This window comes from Larus michahellis, chromosome 1 (genome assembly GCF_964199755.1).
Source record: "Larus michahellis chromosome 1, bLarMic1.1, whole genome shotgun sequence".
Lineage (NCBI taxonomy): Eukaryota > Metazoa > Chordata > Aves > Charadriiformes > Laridae > Larus > Larus michahellis.
The window spans coordinates 11,633,374-11,649,445 of NC_133896.1; the positions used below are offsets into that span (position 1 = coordinate 11,633,374).

General features: G+C 37.1%; 1 protein-coding gene across 7 annotated transcripts in view; it reads left to right on the forward strand.

Moving 5' to 3' along the window:
* CACNA2D1 (calcium voltage-gated channel auxiliary subunit alpha2delta 1) overlaps positions 1-16,072 on the forward strand; it is a 426,351-nt gene that overhangs the window by 351,108 nt on the left and 59,171 nt on the right. The window lies entirely within an intron of this gene.

Here is a 16,072-nt window from a genome sequence, read left to right on the forward strand (position 1 = left end):
GAATACCGTGTTTAGTTTTGGGCCCCTCACTACAAGAAAGACATTGAGGTGCTGGAGAGTGTCCAGAGAAGGGCAACGAAGTTGCTGAAGGGTCCGGAGCACAAGTCTTATGAGGAGCAGCTGAGGGAGCTGGGGTTGTTTAGTCTGGAAAAAAGGAGGCTGAGGGGAGACCTTATCGCTCTCTACAACTACCTGAAAGGAGGTAGTAGAGAGGTGGGGGTCGGTCTCTTCTCCCAAGTAACAAGTGACAGGACAAGAGGAAACGGCCTCAAGTTACAACTGGCAGTGACTTCTTCCAAATGGGACACATTCAGCGTGTCAATAAAATGATAAAATGAAATATCTACAAGAAAGTACTTGCAAAGCTTTCTTCTAAAACAAAAATACATTCTATTGTCATTACCAGGGAAGGGAACCATTTTCTTCATTCGTTTGAATCCATTATGGTGAAACTGTAAGTCGGTAAAACTAAAAAGTAAACTGTTAATCTAGGCAATGGTGTACGAATCATTCTAGACAAGGCTGAAAGTGCTAGTCCTCACTACAAATGACCACTGAAAAAGCCCATGACATTTCCACTTGGGGTAGCCGTGGGATTCTCATCAGGTGTCAGACTGAATGAATGTAACTTCCTAGTGTTACTCATAGAGCCGAAAATAGAAACAGCGTCTTTCTCAACACTAATATCAACTTCAAATAGAGTTTAATAGCTGACAAAGTGCACCTCAACAGTTCTTGCCTTTCTGAGTGTGTGACAGATTTGTGACACAGGATATATGTCATAAAGTAATGAAATTAAGGGTTGGTTGAAGCAAGCAAAATTCTGGTTTGTATCTGAATGACATGTAGCATAGCTTGAGAGATAAAATTTAAGCCAGTTTTTAAGCTTTCTGAATTGTGGATTGTTCTCTGGCCTTCTCTACATTGGCTTTCTGTGATCTTTAGACAACCAGCTGCTAAGATATTTCTCATTCCACCTGATAGTCCCCCTGTCCTGTGAATTTTCTTGGAGTGATGGTACAGGAAATCTCATGTAGAAGAAATCTCCAGCTAGCTGGTTAAACTGGCTCCCTGGCTCCTTACCTAATCACTTCTGTCTTAAGTGTGTCATCTTCCAGCTGTAATTTTAATTTATTTTATGTACTGTGACATGCAAAACTTGGAAAGCTAAATTCTGGGTGAAACTTGGGTCAGTACTCATAAATTCCACAATCCATTCCTTTTTCTTTCAAAGTAAAAGTGGAAACCGTGTTATTAGAGTGCTCACTGAAGAAATATCTTATTCTTAATGCAAATGATCTATTTTTTACCTCTTTCTTAGCTCAACTTATAAATGAAGTGCTTGCAATCTATCCACTATCCCAGCTTCTGGGTTCCTAACATAGATTGATGCCATGGAATTAATTAATTTAAATGTTCCATATCAGCAGTCTTCCTTCTGTGACATGCATTATCCAGACATGCTTCAGTACTAGTCAAGCTGCACAATATTAAAGTATTTAAGGTCATAACTGTGTAAATCCATGCAAGAACTTTTTTTTTTTTCTGATTTCTTTTTTAATGTATTAGGCACACTTTTTTCCATATAAACCTAAATTTTGAACCACAGTTAACTGATGGTGTGTGAGACCCTCTTCCCCCACTAGGAATCAGAGTACAGTAAGATATTCTTTTTCAAAAATATTGTCCTTTTAGCAATCTTTTCCTAAGCTGACATAGCGCTACCAAGTGTCCATGCCCTGACAATGCTGTTAGATTACAGCAGTCTATCGCAGCCTTTCCCACAGTGTCTTTTATTGACCCCTTTCACTGTTGGGCTATATAACATCACAATTTAGGTTCCTCTTAAAGACTTCAATAAGGAAGTCATATCCATTATATTTCTTCTCCGTTTTTCACCTACTTTTCCCTTCAACCGTCTCATCCCATGTGCCATTCTATTTATGTACTCTAGTTTGTTGGGCAGGATTGCTGCAGACTTAGGAGGTGCAGCAGAAAGTGCAGTGGGTCAGAGGAGGGTTTATTTTAGGAAGAAGATCTGCACCCACAAGAGCCTCTTCATGCATGTGTCCGCAGACGTAGTCATGGGTTTATACGGGGTTTCTCTTTGGGCTGGTGTCATGTTATGAACATGAGTCCATCTGGGTTGCCACGTGACATTTTTATCTACTGTGGAAGATGAAAATCCGCCTGGTGGTGTTGAGAATGGCAGAAGGCTAATAAAAGTTTTAATATAGCTCTGTTGAAAAGTAATCTTATCAGTCATATTAGAATCATGTGTCTCTGTTACATAAAGCCCAAATGGCAGCTTATTTCCTTCAAATTTGGCGTGGAGGGAGCTATTTGATACTTCTATGTTTGTTGATCTTCAATTCCAAACCACTACATTAATAGTGATTGATTCAGGGTATCACATAGAGGTTGATGCTGCAGATGGCATAAAATGATTAATCAAGGCAACAGGGATAGGATATCGCTTAATATAGAAAGCACATTATGTTTGTTTTAGGATAAAAGCAAGAGAGTCAGACTGCGTTTTACTTATTTATACAAACAAAATGCTTCACATGGCATAACTGGTTGAGGTTAGACATCAGAAGGGTTGTCCCATCTCAGTCTTCCCATGTATTAGCTGTGCATGAATCTGGGATTGCAGTGAAATGCAGTGTGAGTTGATCGTATTCTTCTGTAATTCAAGAGTTGGAGGAATGGGATGTTCTGCAAGGATCAATTTAATACCTAGGCCATGCCTGCTGACGTGTAGGTAACCTCTTCTTTAAAGTGTCCAGTTCTACAGCTTTCTTAGGTATTTACATTTTTCTGTTTCAACACCTACCTCTTTAGCAAGCTTTCCCTAAATTTCCTTAAGGCAAAATAAGCCTAGAGGGTTTCTTCTTCTCATTTTACATTCATTACAGAGAACAATTAATTCTCATCGTAATTTCTTCTTACATTTTACGAAACCATTTTTATGTTGTCACCCTCATCCAGCTTTTCTTCTCAACTAAACAAACTTATTTCAAATTCTCCTGCTTTATATCTTAAATTCCTTTCATTCTTTATTCTCTCCCCCATTGTGTACCACCGCATGGTATCTCTACCTTAATTAAAACATGCTCTTGAACTGTTAGAGAAACCGAAGTGGCGTCAAGAGAGCAGAGTAGTTTCTGTAGCTGTTCATGCAGTACTTAGGTAAATACATCATAGTATATAAACTTATCTTTTTGAAACTGCATTATATTATTGAACCAGATTTGTTTTTTACTTTTCTTGGAATGTTTTTTCCCTAACTGCTGCTTTTTACAGGTATCCTTCAATTTCAGTTTCTGTGTTTGACTTTCTAAGTATTTTTAATCTTACATTGCATTAGACAGTTCCTTCTTGTACGTTTAATGTATTCCTCTTCATGAATTGCCAGCTTTCTCGTAATCCTTTATTCTTTAGATTAGCTTCCCACAATACCCAACTGGCTAGTTCTCTGAGTTTGTTGAAGTCTGTCTCCGATGTGTTATCCTTGTTTTACTGCTGTAATACCTTCCTTTCCTCAAAATAAAAATCACTGTTTGATCTTTCACTCAAATAATCTTTCTTCTCGATTTTCCATTAATTCTTCCTTAAAATTCAGAAATAAATCTAACTGTTCTTGGCATCTTCTAGAATAAGAAATTGTCTTAACCCACTACAAGATATTCAGAAATTGTGTCTCACATCATATTGTTTTAGCTGCATGAACCTATGTAATTAAAGTTATAAATAATTTTTCTACACTTCCGATGTCTATTAAAGGAAGTGACATAAGTAGATCTCAAAGAACTGACTGTAACGAGTGCAGCTGTTGACAGAGAAAATATAAGTTGTTCTGCTGTAAATTCACGTATAAGAGACTCACAAATCCCATTCATTTAGAAACATAAGAGTGGAGAAAATTTAGAAGATAAGAATTGTGTCCTGCAGATAGAAAAGCAAAACTGAACACAAGAAAAAAATATTATGAAGATAAAGAGATGCTTTTCTATAAAGTTGCCCGTTACATAGTCAAGATTCTGACATTTGGGTATTCACCAAGTCTAGAGTTTTCCAAAGGGTAACTTAACAGCATTGGTATAAAAGTGCAACTTTCTGGGAAGAAATTTGTATATTTAATAGAATAATAATGTAACTAAGCTAGCACAACTGAATATATTTAAAAAAAAATAATTAACTATTATTAAGTGACTCTAAAACTTGATACAAGTCTTTGTTTCTAAATGCTGCTTAGGTCAACCGATAGACAGATGTTGAGCGTTAGCTGAGTATTAGTTCCTTAGTAGATGGAATTGTTTCAGCTGGGATGAGATATCTTTGAATGAAAAGATTTGCTGATCCACTGGGGGAAAAAAACAGACAGAAATATGTAGGAGACTTTATACTGGGGCTCAAAGGGAGAAGTTACAGAGTGGGAATCTCTGTAGCAGGCAAGAGAATAAGGGAACAGCTGAAACAAACAGATGGTAGCGCAAGACGTATGCGCGCAGCAGCCTAAACAGATGACAGGTTAAGGGGGAAATGAAAATTTCAAGAAACAAAGTTACAATCCATTCAGATAACAGGAAATATATGTTTGCAGGAGCATAACAAGGAAAGGGATATGAAATGGGAAATGAGAAAGCGTAAGTGTAGGTGTACTGTAAACTTCACTTAAGCAAGTAGAAAACCTGTGCAACTGAAATGTAAAGTATTAGAGATTGCTGCAGACGTTGTAAGGAAGGGTTGCTTTTCAGGAGAGAACATCAGTACCTGAGATGAAGGAACACTGTTTGAGAAATCTTAACAAGAGTAAGAACTATTGCACGTAATTAAGAAGACCTTTTTGTATAGCAAAAAGTTTTGACAAAAAGCAAAAAAAAAAAAAAAAAAAAGTAAAGGTTGAGTTTTCTGGTGAGAAATAAGCAGAAAATACCCCAGTCTCTATTTAGAAAGTGTCTTGGATTCAAAAACCTGATTAGTCCCAAAGAAAAGGCTAAAACCAGCTCTGTCATATATCCAGCAATTCATAGTCACATTCTTTAATCTCTTGCGCTCTACAGAATAGAGTTTAATACACAGAATTTAATGTGCTCTACAGAATACAATGCCTTTAATAGAAGAATGAGAAACTGACTTTGCAATCTTGCACTTGTGTGGTTAGGGAAAATAACATTCAAATATGAGCTTTTAATTATTTTCTGTTGGGATTTTCACAAACATTTTTACAGGTATCATTCCTAAAAAATAGAGCGGAAAAAAAAATAATTAAAAAATCTGTGGGTTTTTTTTTCAGAACAGAGTCAGTCCCCATATGCAGTCTGTGAATTCTCGGCCTGTCATGTGTCTCCATTCCTCTGTTTCTATATTCAGTTTCTATTTGAAGTCAGCAATTTTAGTCAAAGTCATATTCACGTTATCATGTCAGATTAAAAATGATGTATTCAGTATTTGCTGAGGTTTAGGTGGGAATTCTGTGCTTCATAATCTCATTATAATATATATAATCTCATATGCATCCAAAAGAAAACATGTAATCCATACTGACCAACGAAACTGGAGTGCAAGCGGCAAATGTATTTTTTTAATAATTCTGACTTTACTTAAATGGATCTTTTTCACAAGAAAGAATTTGGTTTATTTACAAATGATTTTATGAAGCCGCCTCTTTGAAGGTGATGAATTGTATAATGCAGACTGTCGATATTGTGTTCTCGGTCCTACATGCAGACAGGAAGAATAACAATATCCTCAATGCTTTCTGTTGCAAACTAAGTCTCTAGATGCCGCTTTATTTTAAAGCAAAAACAAAGACAAACCCAAAACCCTCTAAGGCAATATTTTGTGTATAATAAATTTCTCCGTAAGAAGCATATTTAAGGCTAAAGACCTTTTTTTCTTTTTTTTTCAATAAAAAGATTTTGTGAGAGATGATTAAAATTCACTTATCTCACATCATAGAGTGAAAAACAGCATATATCTTGTCACCTAAAGAGTGATTTCACTACAATACATTGTTTCTGCTCTTCTCTTTCAGCCATTGGGAATGCAAAATTTACATCTAGATTTACTAAGAACACTCTGTTACAAACAGTTAAACACACCAGGGCTATAGACAGCCCCCAAGGTTGTTTTACCATGTGGATTGCTTAAAGAATCAGTTCTATTTCTTTTTTCTGAAAATCAAGTTTATTTAGCTGATTACAAAAGAAATGAAAATCCATATCATTCAATAGAGGAGTAAACTGTGTCATGATTCATTTTATTATTATTATTAAACCATGCATGGGATAGATGGTATCTGTAAATCTGTGGGTAGGCGATGTTTCTCATAGATAATCCTGAGATTTCAGGTGCAGTTTGGCAAGAAGCACAGTGCGCGAGCATGCACAGTGATTGCATTAATTGCTAACTGTGAAGGACGGTCTCTGTTACACGACTGCGCATCAGACTCGGTCTTTCAGCCCCGCTAGGACGTTTGCCAGTTGCTGACAGCGGGCATCGTCAGTCCCTGCTCCCGTCAGTAATGGAACGTCTTACCTGCAAGCGGAGCCAAGGTCAGGTTGCCCTGAGCACAGTCCTATATGGCAGTGCTGAGTTTCCATTGTTATACAATAGTTATTAATTATTTTTTCCCCTTAAAAAAGGAAAGGGAACCAAACCTGAAACATTTTCATCCTTAAATCTCCCTCTCCTAAGGTGATTTGAAGACACTTTTCTGTCTCCAGGTCAATCTCCAAGAAACAGCATGTGAACAAGGGCAAAAGTCCCTTCCCCTGTTTAGCCGGCATACCCTTTTTCAAGCTCACTAAATCGTTTTCATTTAGAATTTCCATGTTCCTGGGATGACCAGACCATTGTAAAATTAGACATGAACTTTGTATAACTGATAATTCCAGAGAGGAAGATTTCCTGTAAATCGGTTCTGCTGGAAATGAGAATTTCCGATGGCCCTTCCCTTTCCCCCCATCCTTTTCCCTCTTCTAATACAACTGTTTGACGTTTGCAACCGTTTCGTTTCAGTCAATGTTTTTCATGCTTTACAAGAGCTGGAGTAATGGGAGTAAAAAACAGAGGGAGTAACTATACACTATTTTAAAACAAAGACTATTTGCATGAAAAAGAAAAAAGGTCAGAGTACCTGATTGAAATTAGTGTTTGAAATATTCAATGGAATATTAAGTTTTCCTTTAAATCCTTAGCTGATATTTGTAATATCTTTTCTCCGGGGCTTATAAAGCCAAAGAAAAAAAAAAAAGCAAAAAACAAAAAAGAAGCCTGTGTGTCACAATATGAACAGTAAATATCTCTCTAATTAATCTGGCCCTTTTCAGTTGTTCAGCTGCCTCCAAATGTTGTTTTGACTATCAAAGAAACGCCTAAAATGCTTTTAATCCAGACTACAGAGGGAATTACTTTGTCAGCTCCTTTGGCTGGTTACTGATATGGGCCACCAAATTTGCAAGGACCTCTCAGAAAAAAAAATAATGACTTTTTCTTCAGGGAATGCTAAATGCTGAGTGTTAGAGAGAAGCAGCTTAGGGAAAGGAGGAATTTAATTGTTTTTCATTTCAACAAAGAAACTTTGTTATTAATATAACCAAAGAAGGAAACAGATCAACTGAGTAAATAGAACGCGGCTAGTCAAAGTAAAGCATTCAAGAGCTGAATTATTAAGAGAAGATAGGGTAATTTCTTCATCTGAAGACTGCGAGACAGGATGAGTGGCTAGAAAATCACCTGATCCAGAATTGCTTACATTGATTTCCGAGGTGGGCTGGGGTGGGCTGGTGGGAACAGCAGTTTTGGTGGATATGATAGGAGGAGCAACCAGTGTGGCAGCATCCTTTCAGCCAGAGCTACAGCCAGAAGTCTGCATCACAGAAGACTACTTCAGGACTATTTGAGGATGTTTTAGATCAAGTCCATCTCTGCCTTTCAGAAGGATGAGTCAAACACACAGCAACTGCGTTAGACTCTATTGGAGACATCATATCAATCTAAAAGTCTTAAGACACCATCTATATTAGTAATTTACATGGGGCCAAGACATGGCCTTGGGCACTGTCCTGCAGTCATTTATAGCTTTTAACTGTTAGTTAAACCTGGGAGGTTTTCAGCCTCTGCCAGCTGGCACACTCCCAGACAAGGTGCTGGGACTTCCCTTAGGGCAGCAAGGAAAGGGAAGAGGGAAGGAGCAACGGTATAGCCCCTATGCATGTATGTGGGCTCTGCTGCCACAGTTGCTCTTGAGGCCTGAGAGTTGGTCAAGACGCAGTTTTTGGTAGGGTAGACACAGCCTGATTTTACATTCAGTCATGCCATTGTGAAGTCCTACTGGTGTTTTTGAAAGAACAGCTTTTTCTTACTGCAGTTCTTGAGACTAATGTTGTAAAAAGCTAATAAAACAGAGCTGATTTATACCTACACCTGGAAAATGTTGAGATTAAAATCTTCACCCTGTTTGTGGAGACAGTGTAGTACAGAGGACGTAGCCCCCTTCTCATTACGTAATATTTCTCTGTTAAGTTATTTTGAGCAAATTGAATAATTCCACTTGTACTTCGGTGATGCTGGTCTAAACTAGGTAAAGACATAAAGGATCACATGATCAGTGGTTCATTAATCTACTTATATTTAATTTAGCAGCGGTAGATTAGTAGGTATCAGCAGGGTATTTATACCTCCATCCTTTTAGCGGTGCAGCAGAAGGGGAAGGGGCCCCCACTGCTGTCCCTTCGGCAGTAGGGAATGAGTTGCTGTAGTTCCACAAGGTGGCACTAAGAAGATGTAGAACAGTGTAACGGAATTAGTATTTTTTTCAGTTCCGTGAGAGTGTTAATTCTGAATTTTGTCAATATGTTAAGCATAATGGTCTTTTCAACCTCTGCACTAGAAAATATCCCCATTTTCATGCCGATAAGCTGTCTTTGTGAGGAAACAATGCAAGCTGGACAAAATCACTTTTTTTCATTTTTGAAACACTTAGCAATTCTCAAAACACATTTCAGGGATTCATGGCATTCACTTTTAAAGAGTTCTTCAGTGAACATGCAGGTTTCATTGTATGCATATGTTATGAAGGCTTCAGGTATAATCCTCAGTTTTTAGTTCCTTTTGTAGAGTAATTGCATAACCATACCACGCGTCAGTGCTCTTGGATCTATTTTCCCAATATATTAAGACCGTTAAATGGTTTTGGGCCCATATTATCAGTGTAGAATCATATCCAAAGCAAGTGAGATTCTCCAATAATCTCCTAATATGTAACAAACATAGCTTTTCCTTTTTATTTTAAGATAGAAGGCTTAACATTAGATTGTAATGTGAGCTAATTTTTGGAGTGTCATTATTTCTTTTCTTTATCAGGCTGTAATTATACAGACTATAATTAGACTATGAATTCATAAGTTAGCATTGCAGCTTGAAGTTTGAGGTTGAATTGTAGTGAATGAAAGATATTAATGATAGAGAAGACTGCAAATATACATGGAAAGTCTGGGAGAAATTATTCGCTGTGGATAAATGTCTAGAAAAGTAGTTCCAAGGACCCGCTCTAGTAGTCTTTGAACGCGTGCTGCAATTAAAGCATTTTTCCATTGATGTTAAGGGAATTACATGGGATTACTTGCATAGTTAAATGCCTTGCTGAATCAGAGCATAGAGGCTCAATTATGGAAACACTCGAGTAGGTGTTGTATCAAATGCATTCATACTTACTTCATGTCTATGAACTCAAAGATGTCCTGCCTGCAATTATCTTTGCATCTAAATATTTGAGAGCTAAATTCTTATTGTTTCCCATGTGGGTTTTTCTCCCCAGTTTCCCCAAGTCTACACATATTTTTGGAGAGTACCCACAGTAAAACACAGATCCTAAGGTGGTCATAAATATCAAAAATATTACTTGATACATTTCTGTTGCTTTATCATGCCATTCTTGGTATTTTCTAATTTGACATAAAGTTGTGAATTCTGCATTTTGAGTTCTAGACCTTTAAAACTTCACAACCGTAGCACCCGACTAGATTTCATACCCTACTGCTTAGGTCATCTCTGTGTTTTTCCCAATTGCTGTTAAGGGCAAAACGTGTAGGCAGTCTGAGACACACACAAAAGCCTAAGTCTCCAACTCCTGAACTTTCTTGAGTCTGGTATTCAGAGTAGTGGAAGCATGAATTTGATCAAACTGAGAAACACGAACTCAGACCTCTCTTGTCTGAGCATTGAACTCTCATCTAAAAGATTAGAGGCACCACTGTCGCAGACATTTTGAAAAGAGTGAACCCTGCTCAGTTCATCATGAGATAACCTGCTTTATTCATACGAGTGAATCACACAGTTCTGTCCATACTAATGAGCGGTCCCAGGCCAGGGTGCAGGCTGGAGAAATGTCCACAGTTATCCATACTCCTTAATTGTTAACAGACCCAACGGTATGGTTCTTGGCCTGTGGCAATCAACTCTTTTGAACAATGTCTGGGTTCAGTTCAGGGGGGAGCGTGAGCCAGGGCCTGTTCCCAAAAGACTTTATAATGAAACCACCCAATACAGGGGGTGGGACGAGGGGGAGGAAGGACATAATTTACCCGTAGAGACGTGAGGCATGCTGTGTCACTTGCCCTCATGGCCTGAGAAAGAAAATGGGTTATGTCCCATTTTATTTCTACATAAACATAGCCTAAGGGACCTTAAAACTTCCCTCTAGCACATCATTGTGAGTCTTACCCCTGCTGTTAAACGCAGAACTTCTATTTCTCTTCTCCCTGTGCTTCCTAGGAAAACAAAGCCACTTTGCTTTTATAGATATAACCCAAATGGTTCAGGACTGCATCCCTGGAATTCCTGAATTGCACAGTTCAGCATGGCAGATTATGGACCAGAATTTAGGTGAAACTCTGTATTCAGTGCTTCCTAATGGCTAGTCCTAGGTGGTTTCCTAATTTGTATCTAGGATTTTCAGATTCTCCTCTGAAGTTCTGGTCTCAGTTCAAATTGATTAAAAATAACGTCTGGTCTCAGTTAGTTCATAGCAGAGTCCCAAATCATCTTCAGATTTCTGCCCACAGATGTAAAGACAGAAAGGAAAAAATGGATTCACAGTTTTAACTGTGGCAGCTTGAAAACCACATAACATTTCCCTGACCTACAGCAGAAAAGTACCAAAATGATTAAGTGCTTTAAAGGCTATATTTTCAAGCGATTTAGAAGATGGAGTGCATAATGGAATTTAGAAAAGCAGGTTTATAATTTTATTCAGAAAAATAGGCTTTTTCAGAAGTGTACGTATTAAATATAAACTGCAAACAAATTTTCATGAAATCTAATAATCTGTAAACACATTAGTTGGAAAAATAATTTCCTAGATCATGCTGGAATTACTGCATTATTCCCCTATATCACGGCTTCTCTTGATCTAGAGTAAAAAAGATTATCTGTGAATTTTAGCCTGCGGTTATAAAGGCCAGATTAAAACATTCTGAAATCATACTGTCATCAGGAAAACTGAAGTTGCATAATTTGCTGAGATCAATTTTTGTCTCTGTAAATTTGTTTATCTAGTGGTAGAGAAAGATGCATTCTTGCTGGTTTTACATGATAGACATAAAATGATAGGATTCGTCTTGCATACATCTAGTTGAGTAAACTAATTGTGTGGCTCTTGGTATCTGATAGAGACATACGTTATCTCCAAAGGTCAGTTAATCTTCTCCTAAACAGAGTAACGAAGAGATGCACATAAATGGTTATTGAGCATTGCAGCATTGCAGCAGCACAGAAATCAAGACAAATAATTCATCTGTCAAAGAAATATGCATATTCATCCACTCTGAACCACTTGCAGAGTGGTTGCAGTTTCTCAGACTCTCCTAGGCCTGCACATATTGCCTACGCATACATGCAGTGACCTACACAGCGAGGGTGATTTTTGTGCTTAGTTACCGCTTTGAATTCACTTCACTCAAGCTATTAATTTTTCGTAACGTTCATAACATGATAACACCCAAAGGAAAAGTCTAATTTAATTTTACTTCATTTTATTCCAACAGCAATATTAAGAAATAAGATAGGTAAAAAGCAACTGAGATCTGTGGGGAAAGCAGCCTTTTCGTAGGTAGCTCTTCATTTTTGTCTTCATCACAACTCTCTTGAGTGTCATTATCCCCAAATATCTGTAGCAGTCAGAATCCTTCTATTCACCTTGATTTTTATGAGCTTTTTCTGTTAGAAAGAAATACAAAATAAAAACCCAAATTAATTATATAGTTAGGCAATTGTATTTTTTTCAAAAGAGTACTTCTTCCTGTATTTTCTCTAGCTTTCTTTTTTGCCTACCACTTGTTCTGATCAGGAGTTGGTTTTTTGCTTGTTTTCCTCTGCTGGCCTTCGTAGGATCCTAGGATAAGTCAAGTCGCAAATGACCTCAGGAGATCCCTAGTTCAATGTCAGGAATAAGATCAAGCCAGGTTGCTCAGGGCTTTATCTGGTCTGGTCTTTAAATCCTCAAAGAAGGTAGACTTTACAACCTCTCTGGGCAGCCTGTGCCACTCACTGTCTGACTCTCCTGACATTTATTCTACACTTGGTTTGCATGTTAATAAGTATATTGCTCTACTATATTCTGTAGATGAAGAATACAAAGAATAAAAGATTTGGTGTTTTCTCCCCAAGGTTAGTTTCAGAGTGAGAAAAATACAGAGAATTAGCTACCCATTACCAGCACATGCTATATTCCTGACAAAACTAACCCAGCTCTGGGCTTGAACACTCGCCAGTAGAAATCAGGGCTCTCACATTTCAGAACAGTTTCAAGACTGTATCTGACTGGGTTGGCGGAGCAGGCTGGTGCCTGTCTCTAGTTCTTTGCCATTCTAAGGGTACGAGTTTTCTGGAAGTACTTTACTTTGAATAGTCCCACTGAAAATAAGAAAGTGTGACAGCTCCTATTTGTTTTTCTGATTCTTCCATTGGGTTTTATTGATTTGAAAATTATGTTTCCTTATGAGGAGAATAAATGGATCTCCCATCTATGGAAGCAAGGTTGCATTGTCCTTGGGAAATGGTTTGGGGGACAGAAGTGTCCATCCACTGGTGTCATAGCAAAAGGACCCAGGAATCTGTAGTGTACACAGAAACTAAGAGACTGCAGAGAAACACAGAGAAGAAATAACCAGGTCTTGGTGGTGATGGAAAACAACTTCTTGGGATCAAAGAGTACTTGGCAGTTTGCTTAAAGTCAGAAATCCACTTGGTTGTAACCAAGCTTAAAAGGAAGCACAGGCAAAGGGAGAGGTGCTCAAATCCATTGTGTCTGATCTAGTTGCTCCAAGTTTTCTCAGTCATAAGTTCCCTACTAAAAGTAATTAAATCTGTCTTTTTTCTTCTTTAGTTTAAAGGCCTTTTGTCTTCTTTGTAGAGATGTCTATAAGGAAAAGGTAGAGACACGCGTATCTCAGTCCTTTGGCTGACTCTGGGTCCTGTCACAGAAATTGTTAGCACAGAACATGTTTTTTTGCTAAAATTGGCTTGTTTAATTTGACTTGCTGACTCATTTTTCCAGCTGGTCTGTCATTCTACTCAATTCCAGATGAGGCAATAGGAAAAAGAAAACTCTTTTGAATGTTCCACCCTCTTGCCAAACCAAGTAACAATTAAAAACTCCAATTTTCATTGCAGTTCTTTATCTCTGTTAATTATCCAAGGAACAGTAAATCAGATATATTGTCCTCTGCTTGTTGTCAATAATTTAAATTCTAAATTCTTTATAGATTAGTTGCAGATTTAACATGCTGCTTCTTTTCCCTAAATTACATACCATTTTGTAACTTGAATCCAATGCATTGTTTCATTTGTACATTTGAGATCAAGTGCTAGACAGTCCAGTCTAATTGACTGGTGGTTTATACACACACAAGCAAACCCACGTGACTCTGTCTTAACTTAATTAGTTACTTTTAATCCAAAGGAGACGTCAGGTCACTCAGCTATCTAACTAGTGGCCTTCAGTGGGGTTTTTCTTACTGCACCATAATTTTTGAGAAGAATGTGATCTGAATCAAGTGTTTAGTGGCCACTAAACCACCAGGAGTGCAGTAGGCAGGGACCTTGTGAGCTGAGAGATAGGAATAGAAAATAACATTGTGATATTCAGCTTGGAAAAAATAAATGGGAATTAAATAGAAACAGAAAGATCCATTAGAAGAGTTATAGCTGACATTTTGTAAAAGAGGTCAAGACCAAATGGGGGATGCCAAATGTAACTTGAATTTATGACGTGATACAGTATTAAAGAAAATAAATGAGATGTAGACATATCAGGTGAAGTCATGTTCGCACTATCAATACTGATATTTTCAAGGTAATAAAATACCTTTTTCATCTGCCTCTATCCATATGAACTATGAGAACAAAATTTTACCATCACACATGTACAGTCATTCCCATACCTCTCCGGGTAACTAGAACTATTGTTGGCTTGACTCATTACTGCCAAACGACCCTGAATGGGATTGTCTTAGGAGTTTTATTGAAAAACTTCAAATTTTCTCTGTATTTAAAGAAGCACCTGAATCAGCATTCAGTGCAGCAGTGTAGTTGTTTTAATTCTGCTTTTAACTGCAGAAAGAAAGGGTTTGTATGGATAAAGCAAATCAAAACATATTCTTAATTAAAAATGACATCTAGCACAAAGCTTTGTTCACCTTCCTTGCATATAGGGGTCAACACTAATAAAGTTTTATCAATTGCTAGCTGCTGACTGATGATTTGGAGCTATTCCTACAGCTCTTGGTTAATGCATAAGCTCTGAGTACGTTACACAAATTTTGTTGCTTATTTGACGAACGAAGGTTTAGTTAGTAATCACACATGCTAAATAACGTGGTGAAAATTTGTATAAATAACCATTTCAAAACTTGGCAATATCAGTCATTTACAAGGACTCTCTGCAAGGTTATATTGTGACTAATATTTAAAGAAAACATTACCTTATACTCAGTTAGAGCCTGCACACAAATTAATTGTATTATGGTTTAATTTTAAACATAGTCATCGAGTTCCATAGAAAGGAATTTATATTCTGATTTCATGTTGTGATCTGCGATTTGTAAAATGAAGTGATAAAGTGAAAGGTCCATAAAGAAAGAGAAAATCCTGAAAAGGAAAGGCAGTCTGGTCCTTGGACATTCCTTCAGAGAGACAGGACAACAGTGAACAGCTTATTAAAACTGTTGGGAAAATATTTTTTCCACCTTTTACAGAAACACTCAGCTTTGGAGCAAAATATTTAGCCAGAAGATGAAGCAAAACATTTGTAATTTCTCTGTGTGTCCTGTAGGATTTTAGATTTGTATACAGCAATGCCAATTTTTGGTTTTAATTTTTCTTATTCAAATCAGACAATTTGCATGGAAAGTAATTTCAGTTGAGAAGCCTGTTTTCAGTCCAAAACTTGGATGGAATTTGGTGAATTCTTCTGAAGCCATGAATCCCCTCAGTTGCTGGGACAGATTGGAGTTGCATTGACTAAAAAGAATAGAATTATGTTTGTAAAAACATATAGCTTTAATGAATATCAAGAGCTTAAAGGGAGATATCAGAAGCTTAGCCCTTTCATGGAACTCTGTTGAACTAATTTAGTGGGTTTACATGAAAAAGACTGAAAATCTGAGGAAAATGAATTTGTTTTCTGTAGTATCTGAAAATTTCCTATATTTTTTTTTTCCTGAAAATATTTTATATCCTAAAAAATCCTGCTTTGCATTGCTTTGAATTCTACTGCCATGTATATGTTCATTCTAATTCATTGGTGAGCATCTAATACTGACAGGAGATTAAGTCAACTAAATTAAGAAAACCTAAAGAGGTACAATTACCACCCTAGAAAAAAAAAAAAAAAAAGAAGATTCATGGACAGTAACCAATGTGAGAGCTTTAAAGTATGAAAGATGTATGAAAGAACATTTTTCCTGAGTTCTACTTCATGGACCAAATAATAGGAATACATAAAATATCATAATAACAGTGTATCTCTTATGGTGATAAAAAATGAAAAAGTCACAGTTTTCTT